Source organism: Gymnogyps californianus, chromosome 10 (assembly GCF_018139145.2).
Source record: "Gymnogyps californianus isolate 813 chromosome 10, ASM1813914v2, whole genome shotgun sequence".
Taxonomy (NCBI): Eukaryota; Metazoa; Chordata; class Aves; order Accipitriformes; family Cathartidae; genus Gymnogyps; species Gymnogyps californianus.
Window position 1 is genome coordinate 13,506,745 of NC_059480.1, and position 18,693 is coordinate 13,525,437.

Below are 18,693 nucleotides of genomic sequence, written 5' to 3' on the forward strand. Positions count from 1 at the left end.
TTATTTGTAACTAACATGACTTGGTTTAATTGAAAGCAAAAGGACAGAGGAAAGATTATTTATTTTAATGGTCTGCCAAATGGTGAAATACCAGCAGAAACGGCATAAAAACCAGTGAGAAAGTATTTGTTGATGGGAAGAAATAGTTTCAATGAGAAAAGGAAACTTTGTCTTCTGGAGGAGGAAGGGATACATAAGCAAACAGAGAAGGAAGAATAGGCAAGTGAAAGATATCTTTTAAACATTTACCCAAGGGTGTGCAGAAGTGCAGCAATTTGGCTAAACTCAACGTACTTTTTGACTCATATCTGATGCAAAACCACACAACCAGTAGACCTCCAAAAAGTATAAATGGACATGGGTCTTGATATCGAAATTATGAGTTGTTGTGCTGGTTTTGGCTGGGGTAGAGTTAATTTTCTTTATAGTAGCTAGTATGGGGCTATGTTTTGGATTTGTGCTGGAAACAGTGTTGATAATACAGGGCTGTTTTCATTATTGCTGAGCAGCGCTTACACAGAGTCAAGGCCTTTTCTGCTTCTCACACCACCCCACCAGTGAGGAGGCTGGGGGTGCATGAGAAGTTGGGAGGGGACACAGCCGGGACAGCTGACCCCAACTGACCAAAGGGATATTCCATACCATATGACACCATGCTCAGCAATAAAGGGGGAAGGTGGGCCAGGTGGCTGCTCCTCGGGGACTGGCTGGGCATCGGTTGGTTGGTGGTAAGCAATTGTCTTCATTTGCATCACTTGTCTTTCTTGGGGTTTATTTCTCTCTCTCTGTTATTTTCACTTTCATTATAATCTTTTATTATTCTTATTTTGTTTTATTTCATTTACTAAACCGTTCTTATCTCAACCTACGAGTTTTCTCACTTTTACCCTTCCAATTCTCTTCCCCCCATCCTGCTGGGGGGGCAGTGAGCAGGCAGCTGTGTGGTGCTTAGTTGCCGGCTGAGGTTAAACCATGACAATTGTCCATGGTTCAGTTCTCCTTAAGCAAGAACAAAAACCCTGTAAGGGTGGGTTGTCTTTCTGACACCAAGCCATTTCAGCTGCCGCAGGGGCCACGCCAGGGCCACCGCCTGTCCTATGCAGGGTTTGAATCACAAGCAACTCACGCCTTTGACAAATATAAAGCATTTAGCATTATAATCAGGTAATTTTTAGCCAGCCCACTTGGAGGATATTCTTAACAAAAATGCATGTAGTACTTACTATTCATTGTTCAAAATAGACATCTACTGTTAAACTATTAATGTTTTTATTGGGTTGTGAAATAAAAATTTATAGCCTTCTTGCTGCAATTTATTTTTAGGTGAAAATGTATAGGTTGGAGCAGAGCAGCCAGTAGTTTCATCTACGTTTTTGTGTACAGTTTTTGTGTAAGAAAATTATTTCATAAGAGTACAAGCTTTAGAAATTTCCCTGAAAGTAAGCTAGTGAAGTATTGCAAAAAGAGCATTTCTTAGTTGTATACTTGTGCCAAAACCAGTGAAACCTATTTCAAATTAGACATAGAAAGCATTTGTTTTACTACGTGTTTGGATGTCTCAGAATCAAACTCAAGGCTACTCTTTGGATCCCTTTCTTTCTCTCTTCGCTCATAATCAAAACCATCCATCATGTAAGTTAAATAAGTCTCAGCATTGCCAAGGAAACCACAGCCCTGTGTTGTATGTCCCACTTATAATTTCTGATACCCATCTTTTGCTGTGTGAGGTAAATGCATGGGGCTACTATGTCTGTTTGTTGTCTGGGTGTCCATTTCTAGTGCACGGCTTCCAATGCCTTCTACTATGGGGCAATGTGATGGTTTTGCACAAATAATCACTGTCTTTACCAAAAAAATCTGATATGTCTGAAACTAGTCACAGGTATCTAACATAAAATATAATCCTAGCTTAACCTGATCTTTTGGTAAGACAAAGTGAAATCAAACAACTGTTCAACATGACATATCTTTTTCAATGTGTAGCTTGTATTTTTCAAACCTATACTGCTAAACAAAAAGAGAGAGGCCAGCACCACCTACATGGCTGAATTTGAAAATAATATTTCCCTGAAAACATTAAAATGCCATTTACTTACATGATTACTGTTCTAATATGTTCGTTAAATGTAGTTTAATACATGCAAGCTTTCCTAATATTTTCTCTTTAAGAGGATTTTAGGAGATTTTTTTGTTCTCGTACAACTCTCTGTGTACTCAGTGTTATTAGACTGGTAAGGTTTTGTAAGAGAGCCCAAACCCACTCAGAAAGAAGCCTTCAGGCTTCAGAAGGAGCGGTGAGTGCTTGCAAATGCTCTTGTCTTGGTCTGCGCCATTCTTCATGAGGATTGTACGTGAGATAACATAGATAAGTGAGCTTGCCTACCCCAGACTGTCTATTCCCAATTAGTACATTTAACTCAACAGTATTACTTTTCAACTTTATATTACTCTGAATCTCAAGCTGAGTAGAACAATCTTTTTTAACAAAGTAATACATTTATGGAACAGGGTTTAACATTGAGACAGAAGATTGTTTGATTGCAGAGTGAATCTGTTACATTTCTCTGTTTTCCACCTTCTTTCCTTAGCACAGTAGGGTTTATTCTGGAATAGAAAAGGTACTACTTTGTGCATTTTTTTGTCATCATTTTGTGGTTGTTCTAAGTCTGTTATTTGGGGGCCTTTTCCATGGAATTTAGCCATTCCAATGATGCTTTGTAATTTGCTTTGTTCAGGAAAGATTTTCAGTCACACAAGTACCATCCAGGCAAAGAATACAGAAGACCAAAATAAATGTTCTTCCAAACAGCGAGATGTTTATATAGAAGGCTTACCGAGAAGTGATGTAATTATGGGAAAAATCCAAATATCCTGTAGGGCTCTATTGGCCACATATAGCTTTAGCGAATAATGCTTCGTGTTGTTCAGAATACCTATTCCAAAAACAAAACCACAACAAAACCCACATGAAAACTAGAAACCTTTGTCCTGCAATTTTATGGACCTCTAAAACGTCACAGCTAATACAAAATCTGAAGTAGAATACTCTCTGAAACTTCAGAACAAAGTATTTTTCAGTGCTTTTGTTGTCATATTTCAATGTTACTACAAAAATTTCACTCTGGGTGAATACTTATTTATTTGTATAATGGTACTGCCCAAGTGGCAGAGGCAGGATACAGGATAGGCATTGCATGTGCATTAAGCATTGTGTACACAGACAATAAAAGACAAGCCCAGCAAAAGAAATGTCAAAATAAGTATCCTTCAAATCAACTAAATGCATATACTTAACTTTGTAGTATTAAGGAATATTGAAAATTTAATCTTTGCACAGGCAACTACTATTTTGGTTCTGTTCCATCTCTATTAGCAGTAATGCAATTCAACAGAGAGCACCACGCAGTCAAAGGATTCATTGCAATATGGGCAATACTTAGGGTCTTGGAGGATTGTTTTTTTCCCTCTGGTAGTAAGAACTCACTAAGAAATACTATCTTTACTTCCATTTCAGGATATGAGATCCTCACATCTCTGATTTTTCTGTCATCTATTTCCTGTGTCATATTTATCATTTGCAGACACCCACATTCCAGGCCAGGAATGCTATCTGGGCGGTGTAAGACCTACATCTTGTGCACAATGGGACTGTAATTGAGTGATGGACCGTTACTTCCCTGGGACTGCAGTCTGCAATATATATGGCATTTCTAGTCCTTGCCAGCTTAACCAGAGCATTTTATTTTTACGCGCGATTGATCAATAGGGATTGAAGTGTGCAATGAAATATCAATAACGGTAGGTAATACGGTTTTCCACCTAGCCTGTTTTTATGGCTACTATAGATCACTTTTTCCTGTGTTCCCGAAGTACCTGTCTTCTCGCAACTCCTTCCTCAGACATACAGTGGAAAATGGAAACCCACCTACAGTGATGACAGCTGAATGAATATGCAGTATAATGCAAATAACTCCACGTTAACTGGAACAAAATAAATTATTCCTATACGTGCCAGGGCATTTTCAAGCAGGTTTCACCATTATAGGAGAGTAAATCCAGTAATTCCTTCTTATGGTTGAAGAAATATCAAAGGAAAGTTCACCAGAGTACCTTCACAGGATTTTGTATAGAAGTCATGTCTTAACCAAGGCTACAGAAGGCAGAAAAAGACAGCAACAGCCAAAGGTTGAACTATCATTGAAAATAAGGGGACAATACTTCTCTGGGCAGTACATGAGAGGAAATCTTGGTCCCTGTATGTCACCGCTGTCACCCATTTTGCGGTTATATGTATTTTTCTGAACTTGAATTTGTGCTGGAGTTTGCTTTCTTCTGTAGAATTTAGCTGCGCTAATAGTATTGAATAAGCTTTTAGGTTTTAACCCTTTTCTGACTGTCTGAGGAGGCAGGAATAGCAGTGCAACTTTTCTGCACTGCATACCAGGGAAACTTTAACCATGGGAAATTGTGCAGAACTCAAGGACTTTGACTTCCCTTGCTGGAGCCGTGCGTTGCCATCAGTGGAGAATGTTCATAAGTAATTCCAAAGTTTTATGACAAGGTATTTTGCACATTTTTGCCCTCGCTTTCAACAATGAGAAAATAGAAATGGAAATCCTTTCTATAATAAGGATATTTTGGTTTTGTTCTTTTAATTTTTCATAGATTTTTTTTTCTTTTGTCAAGAGAAAGGAACATATGCAAACATAGGAAAGAAGAAACTTTAAAAAAAAACAGTGTATGTAAATCTAAAAAAAAACCTCTACAGTTTTCAAGCTTTTTTTCCTGCCTCCTAAAGCTTTACATGTTTTTCCTCCTGGAAAGCAGTGTTTCAAACACTTCTCCTACTCACTCCTTTTTATTAATTTGTAAAAAAAAAAAAAAAAAAAAAAAAAATGAAATGGTCAAGAAGATATCTCCACAAATATTACTCCTCTCCTTTCTCTAACTTCAATTCATCTCCAAATTTGCCCTTGAAAAAAAGGCAAGAATTTAAAAAATGGAAAGATGCCAGAATTTTCCCAGTGTTCTTTATAACAGATCAAACAGAAAATTGTTTGATTAAAAAACCTGCTGATTCACTGTAACAGTCAGCATCTTCCTAAAACATTAGCTTTGAAAGCTATTTTTCTAGGTGTTCAACAGACTTGAGCAAAAATATCTGCATTTTCATTGTATTCATGGTTTTAGACTTTTTGCACTAGGTCTAAAATCTAGAGGTTTTTTGCTGTTTTTCTTGTAAATAGAGGAGGAGATTCTTATATCAGAAAATCCTTCGAGAAGTGGAAACGGCATATGCTGCCCTGTGCTGGCCTATTCCAAGTCCTGCTGCAGAAGAGCCTTAAAAAAACACTTTCCCTCCTCTGCATAATGGAAGAAGGAGGATTTCCATTATGGTCTCTCACTGTCGTCGTTTAACCCCAGCCGGCAACGAAGCACCATGCAGCCGCTCGCTCACTCCCCCCACCCCGTGGGATGGGGGAGAGAATAAAAAAACCAAACCAAAACAAAAAACTCGTGGGTTGAGATAAAGACAGTTTAATAGGACAGAAAGGAAGAAAATAATAATAATGATAATAATAATAATAATAAAATGGCAATAATAATAATAAAAGAATTAGAATATACAAAACAAGTGATGCACAATGCAATTGCTCACTGCTCGCCAAACGATGCCCAGTCAGTTCCTGAGAAGTGATCTGCCCATCCCGGCCAACTTCCCCCAGTCTATACACTGGGCATGACGTCATATGGTATGGAATATTCCTTTGGCCAGTTTGGGTCAGCTGTTCCTGGCTGTGTCCCCTCCCAGCTTCTTGAGCCCCTCCAGCCTTCTTGCTGGCTGGGCGTGAGAGGCTGAAAAATCCGTGACCTAATATAAACACTACTTAGCAACAGCTAAAAACATCAGTGTGTTATCAACATTATTCTCATTCTAAATCCAAAACATAACACTATACCAGCTACTAGGAAGAAAATTAACTCTATCCCAGCTGAAACCAGGACACTCACAAAAGAGAGAATAGTGAGCAGTATCACGGTAACTCACAGGACATAACTTATGTTAATAGGATTGTGGCCTGATGTTATAGTTTTACAGGAAACAATTACAATTTACAGGAAACAACAAAAATACCTAGTCTGCTACACAGTAATTTTTCAGTTGGAAATCTCACAGAAGACAGAGGTGTATTCAGTTCCATGATTTTCCACATGTAAAAGTTAATGACCATAGAAGTCCGAACTTTTTTTCCAAGACTGGATACATCCAACACTAAGTGTATAGTGCCCCATTTATATCACCTGTATGAAACCACTCCTGGCTGAATTCGGCATTTTCCTCAGGAGGTCAGTGGACTGTATAAGAGTGTCTGAATGCATCTCAGAAAATACTGACAGTGAGCCAGAAAGAGATGGAAATACCTGACCGGGAGAAGTGAGCTATAAGAAAAGAAATCTGCTCTACAGTTCGAGTTCTATGATTGCTATTGGAAAAAAAATCAGGGATGGATCTAAAACCAATGAGGTATGAAGGTAGTTCACATTAGAATGAAATTTTGGATGTAATCCCAAATCTGTTGAAGTCAATGGAAGAACTCGTATTGGCTTCAAAGGATGTTGAACTGTGGCATGGATCCTGAGCTGCCTTTGGGTTATGGAATCACAGGAACATATGACAAGATTTCAACCATCTGCTGAAATCATTGCTCCAATAGAAAAGTCAAGGGTGCACTTTAAGCCATTTTCCACTTACTACAGAATTGTTTCTTACAGAGTGGAATCTTTTCTTTTAAATAAGGTGTCAAAAATGGCTTTTGATATGTATCAAAGAAATATCTGTGTAGGAATACATGTCATGTTTCAAACTGGCACAGAGTTGCCATTCCATTTCAACTTAGAAGGTTTCGCAGTTTTTCTCCAAAATACTTAGTCATCTAGTCTCATTTATGTGTTAAAAATCATCACATACACAGCATTTAAATTATTTTGACAGTCTGTTTTGTGACTGCATAAAGCACATTTAACGTAGTTTGGAAAATATATTGTATGGTTTTCTTTGACTGCAAATTATTTGTTTCTTCTGCAAAAGCAAAACACGTTGTGATGTACCTTTATGTGTGTTCTGCTGCAAAGCTCGCTCAGTTGCATTAGCATTAACTGCTCCTGGAAGGAGGTCACATGGAGTCTGTTCTCTGCCCTTAAAATAAAGAAGACTGTATGTAAGGGTCAAAAGTCTGTATCCAGATACTAAACTGCATGCAGTTAGATCAAAACCACCCTGTCCAATATCGTTTTGGTTTATATCAAAATGAGGATTCTGGAACTCTACATATACTATGTTAATACAATATTAATATATTATAAAGTTAATATTGCCATTTTGGGGCCTTATATTAACATATTGGACCTTAATGTTAACATTTTATGGTCATGGTGAACACGACTTTGGTCAGATATCCAGTCCTCATGTTCACTTAATGTGCTTCCAAGTATCATCAAAAAGGACACAGATACCGTCAGAATGTAAATACGGGAGTAAGTAGTTAATTCTGTTTTTTAATCTAGACCGTATGTTTTCTGAACCAATGATATCATTTAGTGGAGCCATTGTTTTTCAGTTTAAATGTGTTGATTAAATAAGCATAGGTTTAAATAGCAGCCAGTAGACCAGAGCTGGGGTACAGCAGTCCGGATTTCCTAGTCTAATGAACCAGGCTTCAGACAGACGAAATCTGCAGCTGTTTGCAAGGACCTAAATATATGAGTTTTGATTTATTTTAAACCTTTGCTGTAGACATTATAAACATATGGCAATAAACACTTCTTGGTTTGGTAGAAAGCTGCCATAGTTTTAGCTTAATGGTTAGATTCTTTCCTAGTTTAGCCCTTTCGATGTCTCTTTTATTGTGCAGAAAGTTTTGAAATCCCAGAGTAAACAACAGCAGTCATTCAAAAAATACTATGATTTCAGGAATTGCATCACAGTGAAAATGAAGGCTCCCATCAACTACTATGAATTTCAAATCAGACATTTATACACAAATCATAGTTTTTTCACACTTACGCCCTTTTGTAAATCAGATTCCTTATTTAAAGGACTAATCACAGATGGAGTTATGCAATAAATTTCCGTCCGAAAACTGAACCGGTCACTAAGTTTTTACTGAATATCAAACTTGAGAACTGCTCCCACAAACTTCTATTTCAATGCAATACCAAATGATGCCACACTTATTAAGTACTGATATGGTCGCGGTAGCCACAAACACACTTTTGTCCTGCTCTTTGACACCGTGCCTGGTCTGACCCAGGCCTGCATTGACTCCCATCTTGTGTTACAGACACACTCCTTCTCCCACTGAGCATTTCATGCAGCATGTTTTGTATGTTTTCAAAGGGAAGATTACACTATCTGGAAGCAGCTTCCACTACTCCAGCAAACACCGTAGGGTTTTAGAGGAAGCAATATTTGCTGCATAACCAGAAAAAGGACAGTTTAATAAAATGGGTGACATAGCAGCTCTGAAAAATGAAGCAGTTTGAAATAAGGATTTGTATTAATCTGCTGAAGAATTGCTCCTGGGATTTTCCGCTGGAATTATCACAGACAAACTGAACATAAATTACTATCAAATCCCGATTTCTTACCTTTTGTTTTCTTTTTCACCCTGACTTCTACTTTCTCATTCTCCAGGTATGGTGTTCCATCTTCCTTGGTTGTTCTTCCATATCTTTAAAATTCTTTCTTTTTGTTTGTTAAGAGAAACTATCATCAAAAAGCTATCAAAAAAGCTATTGTCTTTTAATTATTGAAGTTTTAGCCTTTTTGAAATGTCTTTTAATACCTCAAAACAATAAAATGTTATAGTTACTAGTAGTTCTCCATTACTTAATAAAGACAAAGTGCACCTCGGTTGTCACTCTTCACATCCTCCTTAGGTGGCGCTTTTCTCTCTAGAGCCAGATATGCCCACTGAGCAATTTCCTCAGGAGAGGAGAAACAATCACTAAGCAGATATTATAGTGATTGGGAGACTATGGGTATTTTTATTAATTTATTTCATTAGCTAGCATGGGCATCTCAATAGTTGTTTGCTTGGCCTGGGTCCAGTTAGTCTGGAAATCTTCCCAAGCTTCGTTTAAGATCACTGGCTTAAAGATACTATGGGCTGTGAGCTTCCCAGGCAGTAAGGCAGCAGAGCAGTCTGTATTTACCAGTCTACAGAGTCATGCTCCAAGCAAAAGAAATGTGCGGGTGTTTGTAGGGACCTAAATATTTTTGGGTTGGTTTGTTTCAATCCTTTGCGCTGGGCATTACAGAACTTTGACAATAAATAATTCTTGGTTTGGAGGAAGCTGTTTTTAAATCACCTTCATTAATGTTATCAGATGCTTGTAACAGAAAAGTGTTAAATTTAATAGGACAACCTGAACTAGTCCATTTAGTAAGAGAAGGACTACAGAGCAGGTTGTCTGCTACTGGTGGAACCCCACGATTCCACCCCAAACTGGCCAAAATTTGGTAAACCTTCCTCCAGTTGCTCAAGCAGCCTACCCTGGCAAAGCAACCTGCAGCTCATTGATTTCACAGCACGTACTGAAAACGATGAGTAATGTGTGAAGCTTCCTGAATAACTGATCAGGAAAAAACAAGCATTCTTTAGTATTGCAATAGCACTGGCTTACTAATAGTATTAACAAAACCATGAGATGTATTTTTGCATGTCGTGTGTTTCTTAATGGGCCTTGTTACTTGGCTTTGTGTCTCAACTGGGCTCTTTTTCAAACAGAATAGCTCATAGGTCACAAAGTAATGTGTTTAGTTAACAGAACATTTCTAATGTTCTTCTGTAATAGCCCTCCCAGTCTTTGAAAACGTAGCCGTCTATGGGGCTCCTGTTAGGGAACAAACTCGCTTTGCACGTCTCATATATCACGCTATGAAACATAACAAGCCAGGGCTGCTTCTGACTGACGCAGAGTGAATAAACCGAGCCAGGGCGTACATGTGATTTCATGGCAAAGCACATGAGGGACAAAGCAGAGCAGACATCTGTGGTTTCTGACTCTGTCAGGGTGATTTATTTCCCTGAGAGCTAATGAAGGAGAGATAATGAAGTCCAATTAGATAGCAAATCCAGATCCCTGACCCTCCATTACATGGGTAACAGGAGTATTGGTATGTTAGCAACAGTGTTACTCATACTAAATTTTACCAAGCTACATTGGTGTAGAATGCTTTTATGAAAATGTTCTCACAAAAGATCAAAAGTCACCATTACTATACTACTCCCTTGTGAAAGTCGTCACTGTTATTCACAGAATTTCAGCCCGCCCAAAGGCAGCGTGTGTGATCACGGCAATCCCTAGTGTGTGCCTCCCTCCTTCTTCACCTACGTATTAAAGTTAAAATTATTTTTGTTACTTGACAAAAGCAGAGACTACTTTATTCAAAGAAAGCCTAGATTTGTACAATGGCTGGCTGTGTCATTACTAGTAAAGAATCAAAGGGCTTTGGGAGAGTGTGCTACTTTGAAGTGTTAACATCCTGAATGGAGACAGCAACTATCCTAGCCCTTTGTCTCTGAGACTAATTTCACCAAAGACCTTGTTTTTATAGAGAATTTCATAAAAGTTCAAGCAAAAGCTTTCGCAATCCACTAATTCTTACTCCCCTTAAGGGGAAAATGAAAGAGTGGGGTTTTTTTTTCATTAAGCAGTCCTTGCACACCATTAAACCATCCTTCATCTGGAAGGCTCTGTAACACGCATGCTAATAACATGCAAACTTGCAGAATGTGTTAAAAGAGAGTTAGGCAGGCGGTATGAGTGCAGCTAATAAATACTGATGTTTCAAAACATAAAGTGAATGATGGATTGGATGATGAAGTTCTACGCTCCGCATTGTTCACTTAATATTATTTTGCCTATCATTTCCCCTTTTTGCTGCAGCAAACTCTCACCCCTTCCTATCATTACAGTCCATTATAGTCCATTATAGTGTCCTAGCATTGTAGTTCATCATAGTATTGCTTTGAAGTGCTTTAAGTCAGTCTCTCTGATTGTTCATGAGTCTTTTACAAACTATAGAAAATCCTGCGCTTTATATTGCAGAGTATCTTAGAATTTGTGAATTCAGTAAAAGGAAAGGGGCAAATGAGTGACACAGAGGAAGCTTTGATGCATTGCACAGATCTCATGGTGCAGTTTACAGCTTAGGCTCTCTAATATTTGTTCTTAAATTTTTTTTTAATTTTATTTTTAATCATAAAAACTTAGGGTTTTTTTAGAAATTGGACAGAAGTGGCCTGCTGTAGGCTTACAAAAATATGATTAAAATAAATTAAAATTCAGTTCTAATTTTTTCCAAAAAGTTTAACTCTCAAAGTGAGAACCGTTGAACTCAGGTATGGCGAAATGTGCTTCCTTGTTATTTCTCATGAATAATCCTCAGATGGTTAAATGTGCCACAAGAATCTAGACAGAAATATTTGACACATAATATTAAAGCAGGTATACATGTCTTCTGGGGGTTCCCTCTCTAACAGGAGTTCACATTCAAGGTCAGCTAATTGTTTCTGTTACAGAGAAATACCATAGCTAACACTATGTCTTAAGGTCAAAGAGTTCCAGGTGACATTAGAAACTTTGGGCAAAGCCATGGCCATGCGATAGGAGGCAGTCAGTCTCCCATCACTTTAAAGTCTAAATAGACTGGACAAACCAAGAAGGGAGAGGAAAGATGCTCCTCCAGAAAGGTGCCTGCGAGAGACGAAAACTTCTACTGTCACCTAATTGAACAGTGGCAAAATTAGGAAAACAAAGTCTGCAGGAAATCTTGGTTATTTCAGTTTTATAACAAAAAAGCAAACTTTTCATGTTTTTAAAAAGTGTTGCTAAACTGATCATATGTTAAAAGAACTGGGACTAGTTTGCAGATGGACAGAATATTCCCTGGTTGGCGAGATTTTGTTTTGGTGCCTCCCTCCCTCCCCATTTTGACATAGGCCAACCCATAACGAGCCCTTGGAGGACAGAGATCAAACGCGCTGGCCCCTCTTCTCCTAAAGGACTGTTGGGCACAGAGGAAACGGTTGTCTAACAATGATCAGTAACTTCCCATGCATGGGTACAGTATCACTGATAAGTGTAATAGTATATACATTTTTGCTGAAGTGCTAAAATATCAGCACATTCTCTGTAACTTATGAGTCATAGTAACTCCATGGCGGGTTAGCAGATGGTGAGCTGAGTGAGACAGTGTGCCATGTCTCATATATTTTGAAATAAATGAGAAACATATTCTCTATAAGGAAAACAGAGCCACAATATTTTCCTTTGAAGGCAAATCCTGGTCTTCCTATAAGACAGCATGTTGACTGAAAGGAAGGAGAAGAAAATCATTTTAAGGCATTACATAGTCCCTGCATCACTCAGACACTCCACCATAGTCTCAGCTTGCCAAGTCACATCTTCTCCAGCATTACTCCTTGCAATCCTATTCATATGACGCTGACAGTGTTTACAGGCTATCACTGACTTTACCATTCCAAAGCCTACTTTTTCAAGCATTGCAAAAAAAATACTGTTGGTGCTATACGTGTGTAAACATGAGAAGGGACTACAGTTAACCCAAAGTCTAATAAAAATATACTTTACTTTAAAAATATGCTCTGCTGCCTTTTGAGACACCAATATGAAAAGCTGTTAAAATTGAATGCATGTGCCAACTGTTTAGACCAACAAAGTATTTTAAAGGAAAATAAGTCTCTTGCCAACTGCTTTAAACACAAACACTGCCAATATATTTAAATAGCTAAGCATTCATCTTCCCTTACTTCAGTGCCTACACAACTTGCTTAAAAAAGAATATAAAAATAAAGACATAATAGGGAAGTAGCAGCTTTCTAAAGGGGGCACCATAGTAGATACATCCACACAGATGTAGGATCTAATGCAGCAAGCATCTCTGCATATTGAATCTGGAATGCCAAAGAAGCTTTTGTTTCTAAGTGTAATGTATAGAGACTAAGATACACAGCATAGTCTCATTTATTTATTATTGCTTTCTTGTTTTGATCTCTGTAATGTGTTTGCCAAATCATTTAGTTATTCCAATCTTCTTGTCAGCCTACTTCAGTGACAGCTCAGACTACTCTAAGATTATAAAGTTCCCAAAACATGAAAAAAGAACTAATTCACGTCATAGCTCAGCCCTGGTCTAAAATGTTTCAGGCCTGAACAGAGTGGTGAGACAAACAGATCTCAGAGGATTTTGAGAATAATACATTTTTAGTAATTTCTGTGACATTACACTTCAAACAAATTGAGTCTGCTTGTTTAAATAGCTCAACAAACATAGTAAGAAAGTCCAAGTCTCTCTACAGTGTTTTAATAGATATATAATCTACTGAAGAACAGCATGACAATCATTAACTAGAGGAAACAGAAGAACCAGGAACATCTTCTAAGAAAGAAAAGTGCTTCTTTTAAAGAAATAGAAAACAAGGTGGAAAAGGATATAAGAGCTGTGACAAAGAAGAATTACAGACCTTTGGCAGAAAGGTTATTTTTTCATCTATTTGGTAGCAATCTGAACCTAAAGCAGGCTGCTTTAGGCTCATTGTGAAATGTTTGCACTTCTGGGCTAGCTAAGCCTAGAAGGTGCTATTACACATATCTGACTGGCAACTTTACTAGTGCAGGGAGTAAATCAAAACAAAAACAAATGAAAGCTAAGTAGTGTAGTTATTCTGTTACTTTTTATGATGTTTCTGTGTAGAAAGGAATTCTTTTAGTGCAAAAATTATATCAAAATTAAAAGATCACAAAATAATTATAATATTACTGTGCTATCTACCTGCAAATCATTGAAAAAAACAGCATTTTCCAATTAATTAATGGGCTATTTATTGTTGGTACTATTACGTTATACTTCCAGGTACTCAAAATGGCTACACGGACATTTCCTACAGAGGTTGTAAAACTATCACCAAACCACACCAAAAGTAGATTGCCCAGAGAATTTCATGCCAAAAGGCTCAACTTTTGCTTTCTCTTTGTCCTCCAGCACCTCTTTGAATAGCACATGCAGGTTGAATATTCACTTTTTGCATCAAACCTAATTGCCTTTTTTAACCATAAAGCTGTGTCTCTTGAGCAGAATTTCCTTTCAGAGCATCGCACTGTGGTATTTGGCCGGAGGACACCAAGCCTGCAAATGTGCACTCTTTCCTCAGGCATCTGAATCTGGGCCAGGCAGGGATTCACCGGGAGGACTATCAGCGCTGCAGCTCCCTGTTTGCATCCCCAGTGTCACACACATACTTTGTCATGTAGAAAAACGAGCATCCAGGGGGGTGCCAGCGCCTGGCTCCCCTCAGTTGCATTTGAATGGGAGCATCTCTCTCTCTATCTCTCTGTCATTAGTCACTCATGGACTACCTGAACGGCACTCCACCTCAACAGGGCAGGCTCGTGCCTCTTTCACACTGAACAAGTCATTTTGCTTGTATCTGACAGTCCTTGGCAATTTCTGCTCCAGTGAGATGTAATATTTATGCTGGGGAAACCTTCCAAAGAGCTGGTTGTTTGAGCTGTGCAGTGACAGAAATGTCCTTCAGACTGATCTACCGCCCTGATTTTAATCACTGCATCTGCTTCGTACACTACATACCACTGTTCTTTTTACAGTTTCATCTGTTTTTCTTTAAGCCTACAGCTTCTTCTATTGATCTCCTAACTCAATAATCGCCATGATCCAAGCTTTCTTCTTAAGGATCTGTTTTCTCCATGATGGATCAGAAACTGCTGCAGGCATTGGACCTATATAACCTGTACAGAAATCACCAGGCTGCAGTTTTTGCTCTTTCTGGACTCCATCTTTGCCTCAGGCATCAATGTCTTAATGAAACCTCAAGATACTTACTTTCTTGCTTCACAACTACATTTTTATCCTGGCTTATTTACGATCTGCTCCTAGACCAGTTTTTCTGAAAGATGTATTCCCCATCACCTTGGTACTCTGAGTCATTAAACTCATGATTAAGCCAATCTGTCTTTAAGTCCCTAGGTCTGATTAGGTTCAAACCCATTGCCTTGACTGCACCTGAACAAAATATTCGTGTCATTTTCTTCTAACGCACATAGCCTCAGTCACCACCCACCGGGTGCATCTGACCCAGCTGGGCTGCCAGCACAGCCCAGTGGTGCTTGGTAACCCCGGCATGCAGCAAATGTTTTCCAGGCTGCTTTGGAGCACAAAAATTGTTTATAAAGTTTCAAAATCTATCATCACCTCTGTCCCTGGATCTCTAAAGGATGGGCAGTCTCTCTGAAGTCTTTGAGGCGTCATGACTGAACACATGACAACCTAAAATCTGTCATAAGAAATCCACTGCTCTGTAAAGGATTTTCTCTCTACTTTCTCTGCAATGCTGAACAGGCATTAGTGAAGCATAACTGTTATGTAAAAGGTCCCCATGTTATATATAATTAGTGTATGCATGAGCAGACAATAGGCTAGTTAATATTTCTGCTTGATACCTGTATTGTCATACGTGATGATTAACCTTTCATAACTTTCGGAGCAGCAACACTATGTGATAATGCCAAAACAGAAAAGGGCTAGGAGGTAATAAAGACATTTGTGTAAAAGCTGATGCACTGGCTCCTGAGTCCAGTGCACTCAATGGTGCAGAAAAAATACATGTTGAAGTACAGGTCAGCAGACTGGAGGCAAACAGCTAAGTAAGAAGGAAAAGAACTTGGCAGACCAGACCTCAAATAACAAAAATTGAATATGAATCCTGAAGTAAAACTGTAGAAGACTCACGTATAAGTGAAAAAGTTGACAGTGAAATGGATGGTCTTAGCTGCTCTTTACTGTACGGACCAGAAAATTTACTAATGTGATACTAAGTAAAAGAGTAGGAGAGTCCTTATGTCTTTAGTATAAATATGACAATATTTCTGTATCATATTTTACATGAAACTGAAAGTGCAGAAAGCTCTCTGTGATGCCAATAAAGATAATATTCATCAGTTTATAGTTTGCTGAACTTAGATTCAGATACATTTAAATTGCTTACTCAGGCTCACAGAAAGTAAATGTCAGCATTGGGACTGAAGCCCAGCAGTTAAGACTAGAGTAATATTCAGAGGCCTCAGACAAGATGAATGTCCCATTGCCTCAGGTATAGCATAAGAAATAACACAGTGTTGGGACATGGGCTATAGAATCAGAAGGGAAAAGTCTTTCTAAGGACACAGAAACAAAAGCAAATCACAGACCTCTTTCTCTTTCTTAATAAGAATTTCACAGATTTCATATATCACTCCTTCTGTACCTTATTTTGTTATGTATTTTGTTCAGATGCCTTGAGCTAAATCTCAGTTGTTGACTTTTCTACTGCCCTGTTCTTGGAAACCTTGTTTCTAAAGATTTTTCTTTTGTATTTGTATTGGGTTTGCGTGGCGAGGTTTTGGTAGAGGGGGGGCTACAGAGGTGGCTTCTATGAGAAGCTGCTAGAAGCTTCCCCTATGTCCAACAGAGCCAAAGCCCACCAGCTCCAAGACAGACCCGCCGCTGGTGAAGGCCAAGCCCATCAGTGACAGTGGTAGTGCCTCTGGGATAACAGATTTAAGAAGGAGGAAAAGTTACTGCCCAGCAGCAATTGCAGCCAGAGAGAGGAGTGAGAAGATGTGAGAGACAACTCTGCAGTCCCCAAGGTCAGTGAAGAAGGAGGGGGAGGAGGTGCCCCAGGTGCCGGAGCAGAGATTCCCCTGCAGCCCGTGGGGAAGACCATGGTGAGGCAGGCTGTCCCCCTGCAGCCCATGGAGGTCCACGGTGGAGCAGATATCCACCTGCAGCCCGTGGAGGACCCCACACCAGAGCAGGTGGATGCACCCGAAGGAGGCTGTGACCCCATGGGAAGCCCGCGCTGGAGCAGGCTCCTGGCAGGACCTGTGGAGAGAGGAGCCTGCACTGAAGCAGGTTTGCTGGCAGGACTTGTGACCCCGTGGGGGACCCACGCTGGGGCAGTTTGTGAAGAACTGTAGCCCATGGGAACGACTCACATTTGAGAAGTTCATGGAGGACTGTCTCCTGTGGAGGGACCCCACACTGGCGCGAGGGAAGAGTGTGAGGAGTCCTCCCCCTCAGGAGGAAGGAGCGACAGAAACAACGTGTGATGAACTGACCACAACCCCCATTCCCCGTCCCCCTGCGCCGCTCAGGAGGGAGGAGGTAGAGAATATCAGGAGTAAAGTTAAGCCCAGGAAGAAGGGAGGGGTGGGGGGAAGGTGTTTTTAAGATTTGGTTTTATTTCTCATTATCCTACTCTGATTTGATTGGTAATAAATTAAATTAGTTTTTTTCCCCAAGTCAAGTCTGTTTTGCCTGTGACAGTAATTGCTGAGTGATCTCCCTGTCCTTATCTCGACCCACGAGCCTTTCGTTATATTTCCTCTCCCCTGTCCAGCTGAGGAGGGGAGTGACAGAGCGGCTTTGGTGGGCACCTGGCGTCCAGCCAGGGTTAACCCACCACAGTATTTTAGTATCTACCACAGCAGATCATCAGAGCCATAAACAACAAATTTGTTAAGGAGAATGGCAGGTGTGTTTGTGAATACTTCAAGAAAATACATAAACATAATATCACATAAAATCATTTCTTTGACTGCTGCATGTTTTAGTAAGAAGGAGGCAGTCAGCTCAAGTACAGTGAGAAGAGCATAAGTCTTCATAACTCTGACATTTTGCTAAAGAGTTACTTTTCTAAGGAGTTATTCTAGTAACTCCTGGTACAAAAGGGAAAGTCCAGCTTTTGAATGCATGTCTTTGTCTACTGGCTAGACGACACTGGTAAGGCCCAGCATAGTCCTTGAGAGGTCATGCAAGGATGAGACTCGTGTCCTCAGCCAACATCCAGGAGCTGTAAGCAAATACTGGAGAGAGTAAACAGTATTTTCAGTAAAAAGAGACTAATTTTGGTGTCTCTATTTACAACTGTCTCACTTCTCAGTGAATTCACAAACCTCAAACCTCACCTCTCTGTTCATCTTCAGGCTTTTGCAGGTATAAAGATGAGCAATACCTTTGCAGCTGACAGGATTTTGCCACGAGTCATTTGGCACCTAAATGCTGAGTCCATTCTATCAGGCATAAAATATTTATTATGATTAATTTTTTAAAATAATAATTAATTTTTATGTCCAGTATTAGTCACGTGGGAAAAAAATTATCTCCTTTTAGTGTTTATACACATAACTCTAGACAGGCTATTTTTTTAGCAAGAGGACTAAATTTTTTAGAAAATTTTATCAATAAGTACACAAACAAAATTGACATAACATCAGCTTATATAATATAGCTTGTACCTCTCCATTTCTGTTACAAAGGTGATGCCAGCAATTCTTTTCATCTTTTGCAAAAGGCGTTAGAAAACACTTGCAAAAATATTAATTAGAAATTTAACTCCTTAGTGGACTGAGAGAACAGCTATTCCCTGCTTACAAGACCTTTAAATTTGTATTCTGAAGCTCTGCTGTTTAAAATGTGTTTCGCTTTATTCTGATGAGCAAAAGTTTTAAATGCCCTTATCCATCAGCAAGATTAAAAAACTAAGGTTGCTCTTATTTTCTTCTGCTAATACTTAATGTCAATGAAATGGTATCCACCAATTGCATATA